This window comes from Equus caballus, chromosome 17 (assembly GCF_041296265.1).
Source record: "Equus caballus isolate H_3958 breed thoroughbred chromosome 17, TB-T2T, whole genome shotgun sequence".
Lineage (NCBI taxonomy): Eukaryota > Metazoa > Chordata > Mammalia > Perissodactyla > Equidae > Equus > Equus caballus.
The window spans coordinates 59,236,256-59,246,203 of record NC_091700.1 but is presented as its reverse complement, the minus strand read 5'-3'; the positions used below and the strand labels follow the sequence as shown (position 1 = coordinate 59,246,203).

At 37.5% G+C, this 9,948-nt stretch overlaps 1 pseudogene; it reads left to right on the top strand.

Annotated features, from left to right (window-relative positions):
• The first annotated feature begins 8,791 nt into the window (after positions 1-8,791).
• Positions 8,792-9,708, top strand: LOC100064494 (nuclear transcription factor Y subunit alpha pseudogene; annotated as a pseudogene).
• The last annotated feature ends 240 nt before the right edge of the window (positions 9,709-9,948 follow it).

Sequence of the window (9,948 nt, the reverse complement as noted above, 5' to 3'; positions counted from 1 at the left end):
TCCTTACTCCACATTTTACTGATTTATTTTTCCAGTAAGAGACTCTTTTTTTCCCCATCTCCTGACTAGCCTATGTGTGTGTACATGTATGTGCTTGTGCACACATACACACACACACAAAGACATGACAAATATTTTTGTAAATGTACTCTATGGGACTGTGGAGTAGCTGGGGCAGAATTGCTAGAATAGCCTAGTGGTTTAAGTGAGAAAGGGGAAAAATCAAAATATACATGAAATACATCTTGTTTTATTTTAAACAAAAAGGAGCACTCTAAGAGGCCTCGAGCAGAGGGCTTCTGGAAGAAAGCCAGTCAGGCCTCTAGGATCTACTCTTAATTACAACTTTCAATTCAGAAAAGGTTTAGGAGAGCACCTTTTAACCTCTAACCCAAGTGAGGGTTTGAGGATTAGGACTCTGGAGGTGGGCTAAGCTCTACTGGTAAACCTCCCCAGGTGAGATCGTTCCTTACTCCTGCATCCACCTTCAAGTCAAGGAGCCCTATAGCATCTAGTCTCAGGTGCTGCCTAAAAGATGGGTTACAGCTGGTTCAGGTTAGAAGACAATGACTCTTCATCTGTACTCTAATTTGGGGCACCTGAATGGGAACCCTGTGTCTTGGTTGCTTCTACCTGGGTCTTCTGTATCTGTCGTTGATCATGTGCTTTATAATCTTATTATCTACTCATTAGTCACAAGCAGAGCACTGGATCTTGGAAGGGAAGTTTTAACCTGTTCTAATGCAGGAAGACCATATGGTAATTGTAGGAGAGGACAAAGACGGAGTGTATCTAGGGAACTTGTCAGGATGACATGCTTTATTCCTTGGGTCCACATACAGTAGCAAACTCTGCACCACAGCTTACCTGACTAATAATACCTGAGCATGAAAGCTACCCATGTTAAGCCATTCTACATTCTACAGAACATGCAAGTGTGCTGAAGTTAGTGTCCATATGGGGTAGGGGTGATACCTTTTGACAGAGAGAAGTATTGAGGATAATAGAAAAATTAGTGGAGTCATTGCAAGTGGGGTGAACCGCTTTTCTGACACCTCTTAAATTAGGGGAAATGTGATAAGAAATCAGAGAGAAAATATTGTGGGACTAAACAAATGAGATTTCAGGAGGTAGTGCTATTTCATACATTTGGCAGAGTCAAGGTCCAGAATAATGAGGGCCCAATGGAAGTCCCTTAATTTGCACAGCTTGTCTCAGTTGTAAACAAGCTTAAATACTTCATTCTAGATGAAGTGAATCTTCAAAGACATAAAAGAGCAAGACCCTCCATACTTCTTATTATTTTGTTTATTTTATATTATTACTTTTTAAAACAGCTCCCTCTTTGCAGATAGGTTAAAGCACCTCACAGTGGAACTATAGTGGGTTAAATAAAAGTATGTCACTCTTGTTAGCATCAGCACTAACTTCAACCATGAGAGTCATTGCCATATCGGCAGGGAAATGGAATGAAGTAATTAATTTTTAAGGTTATTTCCTTTATCCCATGGGTAGAATTAAAATCTCCACTGTGTTATACATGTTTTATAGGTCCTCGATGTTGTGATGAGGCTGAGTAATGCAGGATTGGGAAAGCTGGGTAGACACCTACAAAGAGAAAGTCCTTATGGAGGGTGGATGGTCCATATGGTCAATTCATTGTGGCGCTTGTGCAGAATAATCTGTCAGGTAAAATTACATCTTTCCCATTCCTAAGTGTTTCCAAGGGCAACTCAATCTCTTATCAACAGCAACCTTAAGAGCACTTCAATTTTAACAAACAAACATGGAAGGCATTTCAAGTCAATATTGACACGCACTAGAGTAAAGTGTTTGACATGGAATTGTAAGAGGCATGAATGGATACACTGCTTTTTGTTCCCAAAGAGCACCACCACAGAATCCACAAAGTTCATCTCTCTGATGCATCTGAGGGGGTAGTGTGTATGAAGTAAAATACACACATTCCATAAAACTCCAAAATTTCCCTTACTTTGGGATAGTTCAGTCATATCCTCTCATATTCAAAACTCTCCAATAAGATGTAATAGCAGAAAGTGTGTGCAATCTGTGTGTTTGTGTGTATGTACGTGTGGTAGTGGTTATGGTGGTAAAATCAAGCTGAATATTAGAGGGAATAATGGGGATATGACTAAATTTTGGAGTGCATAGTTAAAGTAAGAAAGATAAACTCGGTCACTTGTTTTGCTAAGGACTGAATAAAAAGTTAAGGGATAGGAATCCTAAATGCCTTGGCATTAGGAGATTGTCTGGGCCTTTATCTTGATAGACAATAGCATATAGATAAGGCAGATGACATAATTACAAAGGATCCAGGAAATGTGGCCTGGTGGCAGAGAGGAGGAAATGACTGTACAAATTTTATCCTCATGGCAAACAGGCTGCAAGGATAGAGCAATTCTTTCGCACACTGAATCACATGGAGTTTTTATTCTTGTTAACTATTTGTGTTAGGGTTTATGGTACCATGAGTTTTGCCAAAATTACCATCACCTGTCAATTAAATTCACCCTGTGGTTTTTTAAATGTGGAATTAAAAACATCCTTTACCAGATTAATAAGGAAGTATCTGTACACATCATAAAGAATTTTTAAGTACTGGTTAAGGACGCATCAATGAGTCCATTGATAGGTTAAGACACAGCCATATACACCTTAATAGAAACAAAAGTAGAACCAATAATGCAATGAGAAACAGATGAGGAAAGATAAAACTGCTGCTTTTGTGCTTGTATTCCCTCCCAACCTTCATCCCCTACTACCACCTAAAACAGAAAAAGCAGGGCCCATATGGATTCCTTTTATTTAGGAGTTCTCTCTCTGTTTGTTCTTTTGTTTGAAGGAAGGAAAATGTAACCACATGTATCTATGACTACAATTGGATTTGAATTTGAACTATTTGTTGATGATTCAGTGAGAAATTAGGATGATACTAACCTTAAGTGAATCTGAATCATTGTTCTCACCCATCCTCAAGCCTAAACCAAGCCTTGTAATTTACTTTCTCTCACTGCTCTTGACGCTTTTTCAAAACCAACATCCTTCATTCTTCGTATGTTGAATTTTCCCCCTTATTCTTTTTAAAATTTTGAATTGAGTGTTGATAAAATATATTTTCAACATTTATTCATCTGTCTTTTAAAACTGTTTATTAAAGTATAGTATATATACAGAAGAGTGCACATAAGTGTGTAGCTCACATAATTCTCACAAACCGACTGCTAGATTGTTAAACTAGCATGCTGGATCAAAAATCATAACCTCTCAAAAACCCTCTCATGTTCCCTTTCAGTTTCTACCCACTTCCAAAACAGTATTCTGTATGGGATTCTACAGTATTTCTTCCAAATAGTGTATATTCTTTTATGTCTTGCTTCTTTCACTTGACTTAATGCAATTAATGCTTAATGTGAGGTCTATTCGTATTGCATGTAGTCCAGATTATTCATTCTTATTGTTGAAAAATATTACGTTACATGGATATGCTACAATTTAATTTTTATTCTAATATTGTTGGGTATCTGGGTAAACTTTTGGGTCAACTAAAATAGTGCTGTCATGAACATTCTAGTACGTGTCTTATGGTTCATACATGTTGCAAATATTTCTATTAAGCATGTACTTAAGAGTGTAAATGTTAGGTCAAAAGATATTCAAGTGTTCAAGTTTATTTTATTTTATTTTATTTTGAGGAAGATTAGCCCTGAACTAACATCTCCTGCCAATCCTCCTCATTCTGCTGACATCTGTGCCCATCTTCCTCTACTTTATATGTGGGACACCTGCCACAGCATGGCTTGATAAGCGGTGCATAGGTCCACACCCAGGATCTGAATAGGCCAATGCCAGGTAATCAAAGAGGAGCATGGGAAATTAACTGCTGTGTCAGTGGGCTGGCCCCAAGAAGTGTTCAACTTTAAAAAATACCACTAAGGCATACAATTATCCAAAATGGTTGTACTAATTTGCTGTACCACCAGCAGTATATGAATATTTATTGTTTCATATACTCACTGATACTGATACACAGATATTGTCTGCCCTCTTAACTTTTTCCTTTCTAGGGCTGTATAGCAGACATGTTTTACTTTTGAACTGCATTTTAAGCTACAAATTTTCTTACAAGGGCTAGTTCAGTTTTGGCTCACATATTTTGGCATAGGGGGATTCCACAGGAATTATGTACTAAGTATTTTGCAAATTTTCTTATTTTCTCTTTAACCCAGCATTCAATTTGTAGTTTATTACCAGATATGAAGATTTTATGACATCTTCCCTTTCTTTATAACTTTATTAAATTATGGTTAGAGAACATAGTCTCATGATGTTTCTTTTGAATATAAGATTGTTTTTTTCTAGTCTGTGGTTTATTTTTAATATGCCTAGTGTATTCTCTATTTGCAATGCACAAAATTCTGTAAATACACCTATTAGTCAAAATTATTTGTGCAAGTCTAGACAATTCCATGTTGCGGCTAAATAATTCGCAATAAAGAATACCAATTATCAGAGGTTGAACCTCACAGAATTAAAGAACATTAGTAGTTCTTTAGAAAGAGACAATGCAGACAAATATGATTTTGTTCTTTTTTTCTAGAAGTCTCCCTCACCTCTTCAAATTTATGGGCAGTACTGGATCTGCTATTAATGTGCATTCCAGAATTGAAATTCTTTGCTGTAACAAGGCTGACCCACAGCCCAGTCCCATTTGACGCATATCTTTGTTGCAGTGTTCTCTTGAGTTCAATAGCCACCTCCAGAAGTACGCAGTAATCTGGACTTCAAAATATAAGCAAATGGTAAATTGATTTGTAACATATCCTTCTTGAGCTCAGAAGATTCTCCATGAATTCATTGCTTGTGACTTTAATTAATGTAGCCCCAAAGTGAATATAATTTAATATTACACCTGTAGAATGTATTCCTCCAAGCCACAATACCCTACTGACATACTGAATTTATTTAATGTTGATCATGCTGACAAAGTAGTTATAACTGAATTGTAAACCTTACAGTTGGGACTTAGTCTTCCTGTTTATCTTCCCTTACTAAGCATGTACCTTCATCTCTGGGTAAGATCACCATTCTGTTCTTGAATTTCCTTATCTGTTTCTTTAGTTTTTATTTTAGCAATTAATATGTGATCTCCATGTGAAAGATCATAGCAAACAGCAGAAATGTGAGAATATCCCCGCTCTTCAATAAATTATCTTCTGAGATTGTGTTCTGGAGCTGATTGCAAGTTAAGGCTGTTCTTCACTGAGATGCCTATGCCACACCTAACACAAATGCTCTCAAACAGCAGCACAAACACACCACACTCAAATGTATGGGAGAAGGAGAAACTAGAACTGGGGAAACCAGCTCCTGTGGTAAAAATTTGGTTATGAAAGGAATGTGATTGACATATCACATGCCTGACTTTGGTCGATCTTCGATGAGTTGTGAGTCAGAGAATATTAAATGACTGAGACTTTTGAAGTAATTGCACTCTCATAAAGTAAATACAAGCAAAAACAGTAACAATCATAATAAACTCATCCAAATACTCCTATATTTTATAATTTGGATTGTGCTTGTGTCGTTACTAAAAAAACACAGGTTTATTGCTCAGAACCCGCAGAATAAATATGAACTTGGAACTCGTGGTAAACTGATAAAATATTGGAAACTATGACCTTGATACAGTACACATAGTTTAGAACTAAATGCTTTCCCCCCGTTATGGAATTTACAATATGATAATACACACCAAGCACTTAACAAGAATTAATTCCTAAAAGATGAAAATTATATATGGATATTTTCTAATTTGTGTTCTTTTGAATTTTAAAAATATGTTATCTGTAAGCTTTTCCCCAGTCATAACTATAAAATGAAACAAAAAGATATACTGAATATTACCACATTGGAAAGGAAAGTAGCACATGACCATAATAGCAGACAATATAAGACATTAGAATTACAGAAATGCTGATTTGCTATATATGTCATTAAAATTATATATCAAAACATTTATATGCAAATTTATTAAAAACACTAAAACCTACCAAACATACAAAATACATGATGGAAGATAGCTTTCTTTCTCTGATATAGCCCAGGATATTTAATTTACCTTATTTATTTACTGAAAGCAAGATGAACTTAAAAACCATTTTACCATAAGAATTTTAGTAATAGAACTTTTTATCTTTTCTGTGTGGCAGAGCATTGAAAATCCGAATAGTAAGAATATACAGAGTGGCACCTTCTGTCATGGCTTTTGTTGAATTGCTTTATTTATTTATTAGTTTGTTTTTCAATTTACCCAAGACTTTCAGTTGTTTTAGCCTCTGGGAAATATCCTCACATTATAAAACCCACATACAATTTAGAATGATTGACAGTTTCCAATGACGAGGGATCAAAACTGGACCAGTGGGGGGAAATATGTCAACAATGATGCACAAATGTATCCCAGATATTCATAGAATTCTTTTGTATATGTCTTACTAGACATATATTTTGCATCAATGCCTAATTTGCTTAAATCTGGGAAAATATTTCATACACTGAAAAGAGTAAATAATGAAGTAAAACTGAAAGGGCAACACTCATTGACTGAAAAAGCACAGAGGATGATACGAGGATGTGCTGCACTGAAAGTGAATAAAACAACAGAAGACGCTTTCAGCATTTCTTGAAAGATAGCAAGATCAATAATAGAAGACTTTGTACCACTAAGGGATAATGGAAAGAATTAAATAACAGCAGAATAGAATATGAATAGAAATAATAAGCTCTTTTTCTGAGGTTATCATGAAGGAAGTTGCAGATAAGATGTCAAAATTGAAAACAAGGCTTCAGAGAAGCCACATGAATATTTTCTTTAAAATAAACACACGTGGTTTAAGGCAAATACTGATGGGTACAATGAGAACTTCTTGATCATAAAATACGTAAATAAATGTTGAACATATTTGTAAGAAAAGTTATGAATGCAGAATGGTTGTGACTTAATAAAGGAAAAGCACCAAGTCCTTAACTGGTGTGAATATGAACAAAATATCTGATGTCATCTCTGCAGTAATTACATGGTAGAGCTAAATAGAGGACGCACAGAATAGTGGAAATTTCTGTCACATTTTTCTTCATTTAGGGCTCACTTTTCTCTTTGAATTTTCATTAAAAATTCTCTATGAATACTTTCCTATTTTTAATATAACCTATGATCCTTCAATGTGACCCACACTATTTTATAACTTACCAATTTCTGCTAGTTATGGAGCTGGCATCCAGGGATGGCTTCGGGATGTGTAGGCCCAGGGCTTACACTTGGAAGGGCCCCATACTTGGTTTAACACTTTACTGTTGCTGCCTTGAAATTCTTAATAATTTTTGAACAAGGGGCCCCACTTTTCATTTTTCACTGGGCACTACAAATTATGTAGCTGGTCCCACGTGCCTCCCTTTAAAGTTGAAAATCTATTTTGCTCTTTTCTGCCACTTCTCCACAGAGGCCCATCTCAGGGAAATTCCATCGCCAGTGTAACTATCTTTAGGATGGATTGCCATCACTCTCTCTCATTTCCTCTGTGTAGAAAATTTCTGAGGGATATTTTAAATTGTCTAGAGATGTGACATCATATGACTATTATTGTTGCCTAGGGATTCCTCCTTATTGTTTTTCTCAAGCGTTTTATTGCTATAGATTAAATTAGGAAACTCCGGGCAACATAGATTTGCGAGGAAATGATGGATATATCGCTTTTAGAATTATTAGGAGGCATTCACTGAGAGACATCTAGGAGGCATTTGGTGAAATTGTCTGCAGTTTAGGAGACTGATTTAGGGTGAGAGTCATCAGCCTTTATGTTTTTCATGAAGCTATGGGTGTCAGCTCTAAGGATGAGAGTGCAAAGTTAGAAGTTCAAGGCCAGATTCCTGGGAAATGCTGACTTATAGGGTTACATTGAAAAGCTTATACTAGACAAATAGGGCACACAGAGAGATAGAAAGAAAGAAAAAAACTTGAGAAAGAATACAGAAACAAAATTTAGTAGATTTCAACTCCTTTATATGTATCTTATGTTATTGTCAAATTGAACTCTTCTCCACTTTTTGTAAGACACCCTGTTTCCCATAAATTCCCTATTTTTCTTGTCAAAAACTTTTTCACGTTAAAGATCATGGTCAAATATCCCTCTTTATGTGCTCTATTTTATTATTTTCAGACAAGGCTGTTACTCTGTAATATCCCTGGAATTTTCTTTCCACCTCTCGTTTGTCTCTTAGTTTGTCTTGTCATAAGAGTTTTCTGTGCTTTTCTCATCTTTCCAAATGCATCATATAAGACAGTTTTTGTGAATAATGTTTTCCTAAATATCCCTGTGTCTCTATCAAAAAGTCCAGTGTGGATATGTGTATGTTGATGAATCTAAGTTGAATAAAAAGTAAATTGTTAGAGGCAAGCTGAGCCTAGCCAGCTGAGCGGTGATCCTGGCCCAAAGTCTGTGTGTCCGTCTGTTTCAAGGCCTGCAGAGGCTAATCCCATGCAAGGGTGGCACCATTGAAACATGCAGGTTGAGGGTCTTGACCCTTGTAGAGTGCCAGTGCCAGATAGAAATGCATCCCCTTATCCTTCTTCCTTTGGTCCAGGTTTTCAGACCCCAGACCTGGCGTGGTCTTGCCTGCCACAAATTCCTCTATACTCTAGAGTATACTTCACAGTCTTCTAGGATCTCCAGAGTGAAACTCTTTGTTACTGGGTTTCTAACTTGGCTGGAGTATGGAGCAGAATGCAGCAAATAACAATATTTTGACAGAGCAGATTTTTGGATGGATTCAACAGCAGGTCCAGGGGCAACCATTAGTGGTACAAGTCAGTGTTCATCACTGGCCTGTTAATCACAACCTGTCATAGCCCAAACTGTCCCTGGTGGAGAAGGTCAAACCTTGGCAGACATAGTTGGTTTATGGAGACAGATCCAGATGTGGGATGTGGGGCGGGGGAAGGGAGGACAGACTTTGGAGGTGCAGGGCCAATAGGACCAGACTCAGTAGATCATCATCCAGCAACCACAGACAGCTGTTATTGCCAGCCACACATAAAGCACAGCAGCAGGTCACTGTCCAGGGGCAGCAAGTAGCACAGACTATTGAAGGACAGACCATCTTCTATCAGCCAGTTAATGCTGATGGCATCACTCTCTAGCAAGCCATGACCACCATCTCGGCTGCCAGCTTGGCAGGGCCACAGACCATCTAGACAGGAGCCAATACCAACACAACCAGTAGTGGGCAAGGGTCTCTCACTGTAACTCTATCAGTGGCAGGCTATGTGATCAGTTCAGGAGAGAGGTCATGATGGTGCCTGGGGCTGGCTCATGGCTGCTATCCTAGGAATCCCTCTACCTGGGACAGAGAGGCTTGAAGAAGAGCCTCTTTACATGAATGCCAAACTACCATCATCTCCATAAGAGGAGGCGAGCATGGACTAAACTGAAGGCAGACGGCAAATTCTGAAGGAAAGAAGGAAATACCTGCAGGAGTCATGACATATCACAGAAGCTTGGTGAAATTGGGCAGTTTTTCTCTCCAAAGGAACATGGAAGTCCCCATGTGCAGGAACCACACCAAATAAATAAGGAAGCAATGACACAGATCATCCTAGTGTCCTCAGTCCAGGCCATGCGATGGAGATGATCAAGGTTTTATTCCTTGCCACTGTTTCTCATTGTTCCAGGAAATTGACCAACTGTTTTGAAGGGATACTCACATCACATTCTCCCCTTTTCTATAGAGCAGAAATCTCTTGGTTTTTAATAATTGGCTTAGTATTATAATTCTGGCAATGTCTGGCAAATTGAAACTACAAACCTTTGCCTTGTCCTTTCAGTTGTGACCTATCTCAGACTGTGGATAATATTGACATTTCATAGATTC